The following is a 17,424-nucleotide window of genomic DNA, read 5'->3' as shown; positions in this document are numbered from 1 at the left end:
GCACTGTTGTTGAGAATATAGAGTGCCTCATGTACTGCAGTAGTCAACATTTGAAGTGGATCAAAACCTTTCATCAAAGTTACGTCCCTTCCAATGACTTCTTAACTGCTAAAACCAGATTACTGGACTCAAGAACCAGGTCAATCTGATTTGTGAATGGTCATTGTACAAAAGCTCAAGAAATTCATTAATTGAAAAGGTTAGACTCAAAAGAACAATTTTGGTCACAAATCAGGCATTGCTCAGCAAAAATATTAGATAGAATCTCCACATCCACCTCCATATTGGATCCAGCCTCTTTACCAGATCCCGTGAGAAGACATCTATTTTGTTTGGTATCAAAACTGTCTGCATTTTTGTCTGATATCCAAAATCAGGTTTAAAAAAATGCATTTTGTCTGGTACCTTAAACTGAATAACTAAAAATCTTCAAGGAACACACAAATTGTATTAACCATGTTTATGATATTTTTATTTATCATAAAAAAAAGAAAGAAATGAAAGCGTCTCTGGGTATGAAACCCGGTTCCGAGTCCCCTACGAAAGAGACAACTTAATTGTCCGCTCATTGTAATGGCATGGAAAAGAGCATGGAAAACAAATCTTAACATTTTTATGCCTGGGAGAAAGAAAATCACATGGGTTTGGGACAACATGAGGGCGAGTAAATGATGACCTATATGGAGTGAAGCGCTACATGCAGGTCATGTGACGTTCAAAGTTCAAACAATTGCAACTTTGATCTTGTTTGCTACTGAGCTTTCAAAGCACAGCCAGTGATTACTAGACAATTCACATAGCATTGCGTATGTGGTGCCATTAAATCAAAAGTTGGAAGAAAGACTGCATTTCTATCTCCATTGAGTTTGTGACAAAGGCATATCATGAACTGATGCTATCTGCTACTCTTCAGTGCTACAGACCTGGCTTGCTTGTTACATGACAAAACATCTGTTGTTGTTCTTTAAATTTGATGTCTGATTGGGACAAATGTGATCAGCCAGGGAACAAACCAACCAGTCCATTATGCTGAACCTGTCAGTACTTGGGTTTGATCACTTCTTTTGTTTTCTTTTCTCTTGTTTTTTTTTTTTTTTTTTGTCTCTTCCACATGAGACCACGCTCAGCCGATCGCACGCTGCAATCAGTGCGGACGCTCATTATCGCTCACCTGTTTCTCTTTTTTGTCTCTTGATTTATATATACTTTGTTTCCCTCTGTTCTCTGCCAGTGTGTTTTGTTATTTTGTTAGGTTTGGGATCCCTGTTGGTTTTGTTTTGTTTAGTTTTGTTTTTCTCTTCTGCCCAGTTGTGTTTCGGTTGCCTGTTTGCCCCCCGGAACTCTCCGGTCTTGGACAGCTGTACTGGTTTTGACCATCTGACCTGGTTCTGGTTTTGGAGTCTGGATTCTCCTTCAGTACATTGCTTGAATGCTTGGACTGTCTTGCTGTTCTATCAGCCTAATCTTGACCGTGAGCTTGGATTTCTCTATTTCTATCTGCCCCTTGTTTGATCTCTCTATTCGTCTTATTTGCTGATGGACTGATCTCGATTTCAACACCAGCCAATTTGAATTTCCCTCTACCAATTGCCCAGCGGCTCGCGTTGTTTATGTGAGTTGCAATAAATAGATTTTTCTGCTTTTGGGTCCTTCCTTTCAGAGAATGTAACAGAACCACCAATGATGATGCAGATAGACTTCACCACTTGATCGGCACAATATTTTATCTTTGCACGAGGAATCTATTCAAGTCCTGACACTTCGTGGATGTCTGACAGCTGACTGGGAAATAAATCATAACTAAATATAAATATATTGTTAGCCCTTTCATTCTGTCATTACCCAGGGTGATGAGTGTGCATTTACATTTTATATGTATCAGATCAGCTTTGTTTGGTTTGCTTTGGATGGAATAATGGCACGATCTAAACGCATGAAAACCAAAGCTTTGCATTCTGCTTTACATATTTGTTTGAATTAAATCATTTATAACCATTCAGACTGATTTGAGCAGTTAATTAGAGATAATTGAGCAATAGAATGTCTTTCCGTGCATTAGTATAATCTGTCACATTCCTGCCAACACAAGCTAATTCATCAGATGCCAGAGTTATTTTCTCTGTGGAACTGGTGGGAAAAAAACAGCACAGGAAATGAGACCAGCTCGTGATATCTGCACAATCGCAGTGATATATGGTAATATTCATTCATAACTTTTATGCACAGTGCTGCAGTATTTGAAATGTTGACCAGAAAATCAATCTTTTGCCTTTCTTATTGTTGCAAGAGACAGAAAAACAACTATAATTCAAGAAATACAAGTGAAAAATGCTTAAAATGTTCTTAATAAATAACGTGCCATATTTTAGTTTAAGAAACATACACTTCTGATCAGAAGTTTGATTTGTTTTCCAAGGAAGTCTCTTATGCTTAGCATGGCTTAATCTATTTGATCAAAAATACAGTAAAATGGAAATATTATTAGTTTAAATATAATTGCAGTTTTATATAAAAATATTTTAAAGATTTTCAATTTACAGCATTAATTTGAAGTAGAAATTTTTTGTAATATTATAAATGTCTTTACCATCATGTTAAATCAATCCTAATGCATCCTTGCTGAATAAAATTATTAATTTATTTAGAATGGTATAGTTTTATAATGGTTTCACACAAAAAAAAATATTAAACAGCAAAAACTCTTTTCAGCATTGATAATAATATGGCGGGTCAGACAAAAACTAAGAGAATCCTTTAACGCAGCCTTTTTATTATAAACACAAAATAATGAGGGTAATCCAAATAGTAGAAATCTCAGGAGCAAACAAGTTGCAGTAAAAACAACACAAGATAAAGAAAAGAACTAACCGAGGGATAAATATTTAAAGGATAATGAGAACTAAACTAGAAATCGGTGGAAGTAATCAATCAAAAAAATTAGTAATTATGAAAACAAAATGAAACCATGACAACCAAAGAAACAGAAAAGAAACACATGATATACAAACTAACGCTGTGTCCGAAATTGCATACTGTTTGAGTAGGTGCTACATTTTAATTTACATGTACTTCGTGACCGTTAAAAAAATATGTTCTATATAGTATGAATATGGGTAGTATGAAATTCGGACCAACTACATCCACCATGTTGTTACTGTCATGTGACCTACCAATGGCAGTTGCATGGCTTCACCACCTTTCACAAATCCTCTCCAGTCGCCTAATGGGATAGTAGAGTGTCCATCAAATGTTCACTTAAGAATCTCAGTGTAGTAAGTCAGTAGTAATTCATTTGGGTACTTTACCCCTACTGTTTTTTGAATACTATGTTTTCGTATATATTACTCTTTTGGCCTACTGTTCCCTTTCGTCAGCAGGGAACTCCGACGCCTCGTCGGGGGAGTTCCCCTGACGAATTGGGATCACGCTAGGGAGACCAATTGCCTTCGAGTGAATTAAAACGAGCCAATGATCATTGGCATGCAAGGTTTGCATTCCGCGGCCCGCCTACCAGTGCGGGTATAAGGCGGAATCAAGCGCATACACAAACGCTTTCTGCTTCGGAGCCGACCGGTTGTGTCCTCTCTGAGTGAATGAGTTTTAAGATTGTATTTATCTTACGCTCTACGAGTCTGCTGTTTCGGGAAGGGACCTCTCTGTGTTGGTGAGACGGCGTTTCAGCGACCGCGCGATTTCCTCTCTGCCGGCTGCGTCTACACACTTGTTAATTCAAAAGCTGTTTTTACAGCTGGTAAACGGTTGAGTGCGCACAGCGGGCTTGCAGTTTCCCCGCTGTGTCGCCGCGTTGGGTCCCTGTGTGCTTCAGCACAATAAAGAGAGTAATTTCTTCCTGAAAGAGCAACACGAGTGAAGATCGCGTCCTTTTCAGGATGACGTTTCACTCGTGTGTTTCTGGATGCGATCGTTCCTGTCCTTATTTGACGGCCACGTTCATTGTTTCACGTGCCTAATCAGTGTGTGAAACTGCGTTCGTGGGTGGTTCATGTTCTCTCATGAGTGCATGACCACGTCGGCACGTTGTTCGTCTCCCCTTTTTAAAGGCTCGAGCCGCTCAGCGTGCCGTGTGCCGTCGAGCGCCGGTTGACAGCGTGGGTTGTCACGGCAACCCAACGCGCGTCGTTCGGCGCTCAAGATGCGTGGTCAAGATCAAGACTCGCGTGCCTCTATGAGGTGAGTCCCTTTGCTTGTTTCCCGATCTAGTTTCTCTTCTGGTGCACCAGGAGAGGGCTACTTTGGCAAATAACATTGGTGATCTGAGGGTTACAGTGCGGAATGTCTCGCCAGGTGAAAGACCCTCACGAGCTTCCCACTCCTCTAGCGCATCACAAACATGCTGAGACTGTGTTCGTGGGTGGTTTGTGCTCTCTACATGAGAGCATGACCACGTCGGCATGTTGTTCGTCTTGCCTGAGGGCTTGAACGCTCAGCGTGCCGTGTGCCAGCGATGGCCACGTTCACTGTCTTGCATGCCTGGTTGACGGCCATGATCGCTGTTTCACATGCCTAATCAGTGTGTTGAGACGGCGTTCATGGGTGGTTCATGTTCTCTCAGGAGTGCATGACCACGTCGGCACGTTGTTCGCCTCCCCTTTCTCGTAAAGGCTTGAGCCGCTCAGCGTGCCGTGTGCCGTCGAGGCTTTGAGTGGGATTTTGGTCCTTATCATGAGGGACCAAGCATTTCATTCGGGGCCCCAGGGGAGGACAGATGTCGATTGCTACATCGGAGAGAGGGCTGTTATACTCTGAAAATGATGCTGAGTTCCTACTGTAATGGTGTGTTCTCATGCTGAAGGTTCAGACTTGACAGCCACACTTCCTGGGTCTAAAGTACCTAGATGTGTGTGAAATTTTTTGGCAGTATGGAAGTATTTTGGTGCCAATATGGCAAGCCAAACATGCCTAAATCTGCAGAAGTTTTTCCTCTCTCACTACCCCTGCACATTCAGTGCACGTGGGTAGTTCTGACTCGGAGTAGAGCTGCGCTTTATGACTGGCCGTGATTAGTCACAGCGCTGGCCTTCGGTCAGACGATGTCCACACTGTGGTCCAGAAGCGCCTTAAAACCAGCCCGCTCGGAGTTCGTTTCCCCCCCAGCAAAAGGAGGGGAAATGACCCTGAGAGGAGCGACCCAGAGAGTGTGACGAAAACTGCTCTTTGGGAGTGTGTGTCATCACCACTCCTTCCCCCGGAGGAGGGCCGGGTGGAGAATCCTTTGTTAAATTTTTCTAGTTTCTGTTCCTCCGCCGACCAGCTGGTCGGTGGTACCCAAAACCTAAAAAAGAGCAGTTTCTTCCTCCTCTGGGTCATTCACGGTTGGGACTGCCGAACATGCAGTCTCTCCCGCTCAAGAGTAGGACGTCAGTGTGCGCCACCCTCGGGTCTCGCCACTCTCAGTCCTCTCTCCCCAGCTCTCAGATAGCAGTGGCGCCACCTCGGTCACGCCACTCCTGTCTGTCGCTGGGCGGGAAGGCGAGACCAGCAGCCGTCCTCGGGCCTTGCTCCTTGTCTCCTCCCCTTCCCTCGCCAGGCGACAGACCGCAGCAGAACGCTCACGGGTCTTCCCTGCCGTCTGTCCCCCGGTGGAGGCAGGTAGGTGTTGTTCAAATACACACCCAGACCCCGCTCTCGGCCGCCACAATGCCACCAGAGCCGTGTCCCTGCCCTCCACCTCGCTGCCCCTCCGCGGGTACGCCGGTCGTGCGGGTGGGCTCGTTGCGGCGGTTTCTCGGAGCCTGGTTAGAGCTCCCGAGTCCGTCGCGCTGGCTCATCCGCACCAACCGGCTCGGCTATGCAATTCAATTTGCACGCCGGCCTCCCAAGTTCAGGGGCGTCCACTTCACCCATGTGCGTCCAGTGGATGCCCCGGTCTTGCGGAAAGAGATCGACGTCCTACTGGCGAAGGACGCGATCGAGCCGGTCCCTCCAGCCGATATGAGGTCAGGGTTTTACAGCCCTTACTTCATTGTACCCAAGAAAGGCGGTGGGTTACGGCCAATCCTGGATCTGCGAGTATTGAATCGGGCCCTGCACAAGCTCCCGTTCAAGATGCTCACGCACAAACGCATTTTCGAGTGCATCCGTCCCCAGGATTGGTTTGCAGCGATCGACCTGAAGGACGCGTACTTTCATGTCTCGATTCTTCCTCGACACAGACCGTTCCTTCGGTTTGCTTTCGAGAGTCGAGCATATCAGTACAAGGTCCTACCCTTCGGGCTGGCCCTGTCGCTCCGTGTCTTCACGAAAGTCGCGGAGGCGCCATTGTTCCCATGAGAGAACAAGGCGTTCGCATTCTCAACTACCTCGACGACTGGCTCATTCTGGCACACTCGTGAGATGTGTTGTGCGATCACAGGGACATGGTGCTCCGGCACCTCAGTCAGTTGGGGCTTCAGGTCAACTGGGACAAGAGCAAACTCTCCCCTGTGCAGAGGATCTCTTATCTCGGTATGGAGCTGGACTCGGTCGCCCAGACTGCGCGCCTCACGGAGGAACGCGTCCAGTCAGTGCTCAACTGCCTCAAGTCTTTTCGAGGCAAGTCAGCGGTTCCACTGAAACAATTTCAGAGGCTCCTGGGGCATATGGCAGCCGCAGCCACAGTAACGCCGCTCGGTCTGTTGCATATGAGACCGCTCCAGCACTGGCTTTGCGATCGAGTCTCGAGGTGGGCGTGGCAGAGCGGCAAGTTCCGGGTCAGAGTCACCCCGAGCTGTCACCAAACCTTCTCCCCTTGGTTGGATCCTGGGTTTCTACGGGCTGGAGTGCCCCTAGTCCAGGTTTCCAGGCATGCTGTGGTTTTCACAGATGCTTCTGTCAAGGGCTGGGGGGCCACGTACAAAGGGCATGCAGTCTCGGGTCTGTGGACGGGGCCCCAGCTGCATTGGCACATCAATTGCCTAGAGTTGCAAGCAGTACGCTTGGCCTTGTGTCGCCTCAAGGGGTTTCTCAGACACAAGCATGTACTGGTCCGTACGGACAGCACTGCGACCGTTGCGTACATCAACCAACAAGGTGGTCTGTGCTCCCGTCGTATGTCGCGACTCGCCTCCCACCTCCTCCTATGGAGTCAGAAGCATCTGAGGTCGCTTCGTGCCATTCATGTCCCAGGGGAGTTCAATTATGTGGCCGACGAGCTTTCACGTCAGCCTCCCCTTCCGGGAGAGTGGCGACTCCATCCCCAGGCGGTCCAGCTGATTTGGCGAATCTTCGGAGCCGCACAGGTAGACCTGTTTGTCTCTCCGGACACGACCCATTGCCAGTGGTATTACTCCCTGACCGAGGGAACTCTCGGCACGGATGCCCTGGCACACAGCTGGCCCCGGGACTTACGCAAATATGCGTTCCCCCCAGTGAGCCTTCTTGCACAGACACTGTGCAAGGTCAGGGAGGACGAGGAGCAGGTCCTTTTGGTGGCCCCGTATTGGCCAACCCGGACTTGGTTCCCAGAACTCATGCTCCTTGCGACAGCCCCTCCCTGGCCGGTTCCTCTGAGGAAAGACCTTCTCTCTCAGAGACGGGGCACTCTATGGCACCCGCGTCCAGACCTCTGGAAACTCCATGTCTGGTCCCTGGACGGGACGCGGAGGTTCTAGATGGCCTGCCACAGGCAGTGGTAGATACCATCTCTTCAGCTAGAGCCCCCTCTACGAGGCGCCTCTATGCGCTGAAGTGGAACCTGTTCGTCGGCTGGTGTTCTTCCCACGGGGAGAACCCACGAACTTGCCCGATCAGAGTCGTGCTCTCCTTCTACAACAAGGGTTGGAGCGAAGGCTGTCTCCCTCCACCCTTAAAGTGTATGTGGCCGCAATAGCCGCACATCACGATGTAGTTGAAGGTAAGTCCGTGGGGAAGCACGACCTGGTCATCAGATTCCTCAAGGGTGCTAGGAGGCTAAATCCACCTCGCAACTTGCACCCTGTACCCTCTTGGGACTTAACTTTAGTGCTTAGAGCACTTCAAAGTCCTCCTTTTGAGCCTTTGCTGTCAGTCGAGCTTAATATTCTGTCCATTAAGACAGCGCTCCTGTTAGCATTGGCTTCCTTCAAGAGGGTAGGGGATCTGCAGGCTTTTTCGGTCGACGAATCGTGCCTAGAGTTCGGGCCTGGCCTTTCTCAGGTCATATTGAGACCCAGGCTCGGATATGTGCCCAAGGTTCCTACCACTCCCTTCGCGGACCAGGTAGTGAACCTGCAAGCGCTGCCCCAGGAGGAGGCAGACCCAGCCCTAGCTTTTCTCTGTCCTGTCCGGGCCCTCCGGGTTTATATAGACAGAACGCAAAGCTTTAGGACCTCAGATCAGCTCTTTGTTTGTTACGGAGGCCAGCAGAAGGGGAAGGCTGTCTCCAAGCAGAGGTTAGCCCACTGGCTAGTGGATGCTATCACCAGGGCTTATGAGTCCCAGGGTGAGCCCTGCCCACCTAGGTTGCGGGCTCACTCCACTAGGAGTGTTGCCGCTTCCTGGGCTCTGGCACAAGGCGCCTCGCTAACAGACATTTGTAGAGCTGCGGGCTGGGCGACACCGAACACGTTCGCTAGGTTTTATGGCCTACGTGTGGAACCGGTTTCCTCCCGAGTACTCGCTACGGCCAGTAATTAGAGGGAATAGGTGTGTCGGCTTGCGACGCCATTCCGTGAGCGGATACGTGCGTCTTTTTGCTCCGTTGGTTACCCAACAAACAGCTAACCTCGTGAGTTCCTCCATCACCCCCTCCGGTGCCAGGCGTTGCGGACCGCCCGGCACCAGGTCTGCTACCTTCAGTAAGGAGTTGCTAGTAGACTGGGTATTTTTCCAGTGGTCCCTGCGGCGACCCATGATTGCCACGTGCAGTTCAGCCGTGTCTTCCCCTTGACAGACTCATTCTGTTGTCCTTGTTGAGTATGCTCCTCACTCCTCCGGACTGGGACTACCTTCAAGGACTGCCATATGTTTCACTACCCTACGTGGTTAGTACATATGTGTATTGAGGGCCTTCCTCTAGGCTGCCTCAGCTTCCGCAGCGTTCCCCCCCATTATATCCTTGGGGTCGGACACGCTTTCCCAGTGTTATCCAATATCCACTGATTGGGTCTTGTGGAACAGCAGTGTGATTCCCTAGCTAGCTCCCGCAAAATTTCTGGAAACTGCTGCAGGGCTGTAGCTTAGCTGGGCGCTGGAAGGGACCAGCACCATGGCGTTTTGGTAGGGATCCCAATTCGTCAGGGGAACTCCCCCGACGAGGCGTCGGAGTTCCCTGCTGACGAAAGGGAACGTCTCGGTTACGTATGGTAACCCTCGTTCCCTGAGTCCAGGGAACGGAGACGCCTCGTCCCGTCGCCATGCTGCTGTACCTTCGCGGAGAACTGGACACCGTTCGGCTCCTCAGCGAAAAGCGTTTGTGTATGCGCTTGATTCCGCCTTATACCCGCACTGGTAGGCGGGCCGCGGAATGCAAACCTTGCATGCCAATGATCATTGGCTCGTTTTAATTCACTCGAAGGCAATTGGTCTCCCTAGCGTGATCCCAATTCGTCAGGGGAACTCCCCCGACGAGGCGTCTCCGTTCCCTGGACTCAGGGAACGAGGGTTACCATACGTAACCGAGACGTTTTTCAAATACTGAACATACTTCAAACACTTCAAGGCGGAGCTGGAGACCGAGAAGCCCAAGGCTGATCCAAGCAGTTGAGTGGAGCCACTGAAAGAGGAACCAGGGCTGAAGGGAGGCAGCGATATACAAAGTAAGAGTCCATCAAAACCAAAACTGAACGTGACATAATAACTGAGTACATATAATAACTGAGCACCGAATCAGCATATTAAAATTATTTCTTAAGACTGGAGTATTGGCTGCTGAAAATTCAGCTGTGCAATCACATGAATGAATTACATTTGAAAATATAATAAAATGGAAAAGTTATTTTAAATTGTAATAATATTTTAGAATATCACAGTTTTTACTGTATAAGTTTGATCAAATAAACGCAGCCTTGTTCAGAGACTTCTTTCAAAAATATTATAAAATATTTTGATGGGTAAAATATGTACCAACTATGCCATTAATAGACTTAAAGCAAAAAAGACTAGAAAACAATATCATGTTTAATACAAGAAGTCATAGTGTTATTGATGATTAATAAAACATAATAATCATCTGTATCTCAAATAAAACATACAGCCAAGTAATAATATTATTACTTTATTACTTTGTATTAGTACAGAGAAATGTTCTCCTTCATATAGTAGTATTCATTTCGCTGTCAGGAATAATATTGTGGCAAGCAGGACGAGAGCCGGGGAAACAGAGCGAGGCCGGTGGCGCAGTGGCGTGACGGCCTTGAGTATCACAGAAGGAGATCTGGATGAATAAAAGGAGGAGTGACGACAGTGCGAGATGAGAGAGGACCAGGCCTGGGACATTTATGTTGTGTTATTATTGTTTTTATGCGGCAGTCGTCCGTAAGGGGCTGTCACTTTACTTTAATTTTGTTATTTGTTTATTCTATATGATAGTCTATATGATACCAATCTTTCATTTGAAAGTCACGTGTCTAGTATCTGTAAAGCCGCATTTTTCCATCTTAAAAATATATCTAAATTACGTCATATGCTCTCATTGACAAATGCGGAACAATTAGTTAATGCGTTCATGACATCAAGGCTAGATTATTGTAATGCTATTATGGGTGGTTGCCCTGCGTGCTTAATAAATAAACTACAACTGGTCCAAAATGCAGCAGCTAGAGTTCTTACTAGAACCAGGAAGTATGACCATATTAGCCCAATTCTCAGTAGCACCTCAATGCAGTACACGAGATCCGGGGGGCGGAGTTGGATCCAGATATAAGGGGTGGAGATTGGTAGGTTTAGGGGTGGGTTTAGGGATTAAGGGGTGGAGATGGGTAGGTTTAGGGGTAGGTTTAGGGATCAGGGGGTGGAGATGGGTAGTTTTAGGTATATGTAAGGTGGGAGGAGTTGGATCTAGATCCGACTCCTCCCCGTGGATTTCATGTTCTGCAGTGAGGACCATCTCCCAATTATGTCAACACTGCATTGGCTCCCTATTAAACATTGTATACATTTTAAAATATTGCTGATTACATACAAAGCACTAAATGGTTTAACTCCGCAGTACTTGAGCGAGCTCTTAACGCATTATAGTCCTTCACGTCTATTGCGATCTCAAAATTCCGGCCAGTTGATATTACCTAGAATATCAAAATCGACTGCTGGTGGTAGATCCTTTTCAAGGTCAGTTCAAATCTAGACTAAAAACACATATCTTTGACCTAGCATACACATAACACATTATAGACTTCTATAATTCAATGTTAGGCTGCATAGATTACGTCAGCCGGAACCAGGAACACTTCCCATAAATCCTGATGTACTTGGTACATCATAAGAAGAATGGCGTTTATGCTAATATTAGTCTCTCTGTTAATCCCGAGGTTTACCAAAGTCTGCCGGATCCAGGCCGTATCCAGATCTGATGAAGGACCTGCGCCTGGACAGGACGACAACGCAGTCCTGAAGTGTCAACTAGTCTCTCCCCTGTGAAGGCCTCCTTCCCCTCCCTTTACCTCTGTACAGATAAAACGTTGTCGGGATAATTCCGGTTCACGTGGCTACGCGGAAGAGATAAAAATTCTGTATTATAAATTTTAAGGCCAGACAAGTAGTTTGTTGAGGGTTGGTTTGTAAAGAAAGACTACATGCCTGCACACATATATATTCAAACACGCATACCTATAGACTAAACACATAATACACATGTGCACGCCATCAGCATTCTCACAGGTTCGCATTTTTAAAGTTTACGCAGAGAGAACTTAAGGTTTTTCTGTTAAAACGATGTTGTGTTAGCGGCCCCTAAGTTAATAACTAATGATCGTTGTGACGGAAGTGAATCAATCAAAAATAACTTTAGCTGGACACTCACTTTATTCTAGAGCTGCTGTAAAGCCAAAACAATCTCTGTTACTGTAATTTCAAATTATCACTGTAAAGCTGCTTTGAAACAATCTATATTGTTAAAAGCGCTATATAAATGAAGGTGACTTGACTTGACTTGACTATGATTCAAATTTGTTTGAACATTTGCCGGTTCCCGTCTCCTCCTTCCCTGAACACAAACCTCTCTACAAATATGTTTAAATTAAATATATTGATTATCTGATAAGTCAACAAGACATTTGTGAAATCATGTTCATTATGCATTATATTATATTATATGAATTTTCAACATTTTTCCACATAACAAAATCCTTTCTTTATACAATGCTCATTTGATAGGATATTCATACCTTTTGTGAAAGGAATATGTTTGGAGCGAAATGAGGATGAGTAAAGGGCAGCAGGATTTTTTGAAGAACAATTTCTAACGCCATTTATCAGCAGGTAAGAATCCTGGAGGGTTTTCTTCACCTAAGATAATAATATGCTCTTTTGTATTCCATCCATGACAAATAACAGCAAAAGCATTCGCTCACTCTGTTGCCAGCTCCGATATGGCAAAAAAATTGTTTTGAGTACAGCTTTGCACATTACAGCGTGTAAGACACATGGCATAAGTGCTTCAGCGTCAACACGGACAAACGGTTTAAGAAAGATGGAAGCAACAGAGAGAGATGACAGCACACACAGCCACCCCTTGCTGGGCTCTTAATAGAGCTGCCCCGCTCGGATGTTAATCTCCCTCAGAAAGGTGATCGCTTAGGAGAGGACCGTAAGATAATATTTACATCACAACTGAGCGTCAGAGGGGGGTTTGGTGGGAGGGTGGACTAAATCAATGAATTTACTGTATCAGCCGTAACCTTGGCAGCAGTAACTGTAGCAGCAGAAGCTGATCCGGCTCACGCTTTCTTAGCTCTCCGAGCCAGGCCACGTCACCTCTCGCTGAGTAGATGCCCCGCAGATGGCCCATTTCACAAAGCAACAAAGACACCTCATCAAGATCTGCCACGCAGGAGACCTGCAGATTTAGGATGTCAGCCTTTTTTTTATTTTTTTTATAATTCAACACCTTTTGACCAAAATCGTTCTGACGCAAGTTATGTTACAAAAGCTCCTTGACACCATCAAAAGATTTCGCTGATATTTAAACACCTTCATTGTGTTTTTACTTAGACTTGGTATGGGGTCAAACTGTAGGAAATCCAGCTGTTCTGAGATTAATGTATCTCTGTAGAGACCCCATTCAATCAAAAGTGTGACTGTTAGCTCTGAAGTTGTCCGTATGCTAGTGCACACTTAAAAGTTTACCAAAAGTCAAACTATAGCAGATAGACACATTTTAAATCTACAAGCTTTCCCTTCTTGAAAAAAAAAAAAATATATATATATATATATATATACATACTGATGATCTAATAAGAATGCTTGTCTAATGACACACTCAAAAATAAAAAGATATCCCCTGTCAATATATAGTGCTTCTTTAAAAACATTTGATGAAAAAATAATCCATATTACAAAAATAAAACAATGTCCAAAAACAGTGTCCCAAAAAACACTGTCCAACAGTGACACCAGCAGGTACATTTATAGCTGGATGCCGTATTTCTCTTGCCTCCCCTGAGCCCATTTGACTTTTAACAGACCCTGTAAAGCGTGTGGATGGTTTGGTGGGGGGTAATTGAGAATGAATGGGGGAAAGTCACGTGAAAGGAGGAAATGTCTCCTTCACGCTATGATGTGATTGGTTATGATTAGTTCACAAGATAAATCCCGCCTCTTGTTAATCGTGATTGTTCCATGTTCGCGAATCAGTCTGAATGAGCAAAATGATCCCGTTAATGGGAAGACTAATTACAAAGTAAATAAACAGCTCAGATATCACCACCTTATGTCAAAAAAAAAAAAAAAAAATCAAACTTGAAATGGCCTGAAAACATGATGCCTGTGGGTTTTTTAGTGAGCAATCAAAATGAGCAAATTAAAGATACATCTTCGTGTATGTGACCAGTGTTTGCGGAGCATGATGACTGATGATCCAAAAATAGAGTATTAAAAAGAACATTCTAAATCCCATTTGTGGGACCGTACTCTCAGGGGCACAGAAATAAAAATCCTATATAGGGGACCGTACTGCTCAAAAGGTTAAATTGTTACTACCTTTAGTTATTATTTTGGAATTAATGTAAAAATGCTTAAAACACTAACTTGATGTGATTTACTTGATTTAATTATGTAATTTAAAAAATTGTTTTGATGTAATGTAAAGTAATGTGACAACATTAAGTGTAACTGGGACATGAATTTACATTTGATTTATTTAAAATAAACACCTGTGAGGACTTTGCCTCCTCATTTCAGGATGCAATGCTATTGGTCAGGCAGATAGTCCCATAAACACTGTATAAGCCAACACTGCTGTGTTGGGCTGTTTACACTTTTAAGAGATATTGACCTAGGAATGGCATACTTACAGTTGCCTCTTTTACATCAGCTTTCTATTTTATTAACAGAAAAAAAAAAATGAAAAAAAAAAAATGGCACGCATCATCTTTAAAACACAATACACATTTCCTCAAGTGTCACAGATTTTGCGATTACATTCAAAAGTTTGTTGAAGTTAAATAAATAAATAAAAAAATCACTCAGTTTCTAAAAGTAACTTTCCTCAAAGTTTTGGTATATTCATGCCCTGACAGTAATCCAAGAAACCACAGAGAGTGGATTATCATTTCACTGTGCAATCATTTCAGTGCATACTATTAATTTAAAATAAGTTTACTTAGATTTTAAATATTTGCCTTCGTATTGTATATTACATTCTTAAACACATCTAAACTTTATTTATTTATTTTATTATATATTTTTTGAGAAAATAAACAGTACATTTATGAATGGTGTACTATAAATCTCTGGGATAGAACTGGAAATTTTGATAATAGTTATAAATAATAATATGATATTTGAAATGATGCAAAGCATACAATGCATTACTATGCAGCAGTACCGAATGTGCCATCCCATGCATGCAGGATAAACAACATCAGAATAAACAAAAACAACCCTTGCTCAAATTCTCTGCGCGCTGTACATGCAGGAATACTGATCTGAGTTCTGCTAATGGAGCAGCTGCAGAGAGAGACGTGCGGATCACATTTCACATCCTTATCAATCACTGTTTTGTTCTTTTGTCACATTTGGAGAGGCTGCTTCCAACAGCGAAACCCAATCAGTGTTTCGGTGCGTGTTCAAGGCCAGCCGCTGACCTGACCCCCTTTCAGAAATTCCCAAACACACACTGACTGTCATACAAAATAAACACTCAAGTGAAAGAAAGATTTAATGCAGGCCTTTATAAAGGATACTACTTCATTTAAAAATTATTTACATTAAAAAAGCTAAGTAGTTTAGCTTTCCCTGATATAGACTGATGATTAGATCACTGGAATAATATTTTTTTTTTATAAATCTGAAAAGAGCAGTACTCCAGAGCAACACTGCCACCTAGAGTTCCCACTCACTGAACCACTTTTATGACTTAATTAAAGGCATAAAAATTAAATAGAGAAGTGTGATGGCTAATTATTGCAAGGAAAATCAAATTAACCCTACAGCGAATGTGCTGGATATGTGTGGATACATATATGGCAAAAGCAGACATCTCATAACACATGTCTTGCATAATTTATGATCATCCAGTGAGAAATCTTAAGAACGATGGCAGTTGTAAAATTCTGTTTTATGCATGAATTCCTAATGCGTAAAACCAAATTCGTAGTGCTTAAAAAATGAAAGCATCTGGTGAAATTTAAAAATATTTTTAAACCACCAAATAAACCAAGTGTTTTTAAGGTTCTTCTTAAATTTTTTATGTTCTTAAAAAAAAAAAAACTCTGCTATCCTTGTACCGTCATAAACCTCAAAATGGCCTGACCAGCATAGCTAAATTAAGGGGATGGTTAACCCAAAAATGACAAATTGTTGTTGTTATTGTTTTTTGTTTTTTTATGGAACATAAAATTGAAATAATTCATAGTATCCACCACTGTCCACCTCTAAAAAGTATTTTCTTTTTTAAAGCATCCAGAATGTAGAGAATTTAAAGTCTGTGTTTCTCACACAAAGCTATCGCAAAACAGGAAACTGTCCTTACAGTTCTATGACAAGAGCTGTGTGACAGTTCTATTAAAAAATTCCACTTTTGTGTTCCAAGAAAATAACAGTTTACCACCTTTTTACCACTATTGGATTATGGAGATCTGCTTTATATGAATGCCCCAGTAGGCTACATTATTTTTAAAAAAATGATACCGTCTATCATAGCGCTTTACGTTTCATTACTGGTTATGGTTATCAAGCACATCATTGCACTTTATATGATAAAGCTGAATTGCCATCTTTGTATACTCGAAGATGTTTTAACTGGTATTGTTTTATTTATAAGTCTATTTGTGGTCTAATTCCATCTTATTTGTAAAACAAATGTTTGCTACAATCTCCGTTCTAATGATTTGTTATATCTTAAGGTTCCTCAGGTTCGAACAGAGCTAGGAAAAAAAGGCTTTAAATATAATAATAATAAATATAATATAATATAAATATAATCTGCTTGGAATAATTTACAAAACATCTTAAAGCTGACTATGCTTCCATCACTAAATGAGTTTAAATTACTTTTAACTGATTATGTGTTTTATCCTTTGGTAAATTGCTGTTGTGATCCTTGATTGTGTTTTTGATGTGTATTTGTATGTCTATGTTATTGTAGCTGCTATCTTGGACAGGTTACTCTTGTAAAAGAGATTTTAATCTCAATGAGTTTTTTAACCTGGTAAAAAATAAATAAAGAATGAACAGCATATGGGTCTGGAATATCCTGTAAATTATTATCTCATGACTTAAAAAACACTTTTAAGTCATGTTAAGAAAAGCATATGAAATGTGTGCTTTGGACCATCTTGGGTGTGCGGATGAGCTCTTAAAGCTCTACTTGACCTGCGCTTGGCAAACACTTGACAAGCACTTCCTGTCCCTGGATGCTTGCTGCTTCTCTAATGATTGTCAGAAAACCAACAGCGTCAAGGACACAACCTTCACGAGAGCTAAACACAAAATAAAGTCAGTTTGTTTTATTATTTTTTTGTTCCTACTCTGTCCTTATTGCAGATACAGTCTCTGCAATAACATTGAACCCACCCGGAATCAGAGAGATAGAACAGAAAATTGGTTAAGATCACTGCTAGTGCATTTGTGTCAATGAAAATGGACACGTCTGTGTGTGTGTGTGGTCCTGGTATACCCAACATTATGGGGACAAATTCTCACCACAAAGATGGCAATATCCAAAATTCTTGTCCTTGTGGGGACATTTTTTGGTCCCCATGAGGAAAACAGCTTATAAAACATACTATGTGATGTTTTCTGAAAAGATAAAAATGCAGCATTTCAGTTTCAGAAACGGATTAATCATTT

At 43.3% G+C, this 17,424-nt stretch overlaps 1 protein-coding gene across 3 annotated transcripts in view; it reads right to left on the bottom strand.

Moving 5' to 3' along the window:
- ttll7 (tubulin tyrosine ligase-like family, member 7) overlaps nucleotides 1–17,424 on the bottom strand; it is a 129,795-nt gene that overhangs the window by 43,722 nt on the left and 68,649 nt on the right. The window lies entirely within an intron of this gene.

The sequence above is a fragment of the Leuciscus leuciscus genome, assembly GCF_965113295.1.
Source record: "Leuciscus leuciscus genome assembly, chromosome: 23".
NCBI lineage: Eukaryota > Metazoa > Chordata > Actinopteri > Cypriniformes > Leuciscidae > Leuciscus > Leuciscus leuciscus.
Note: the sequence above shows the minus strand (reverse complement) of the source record. Positions and strands in the feature narration are given on the sequence as shown.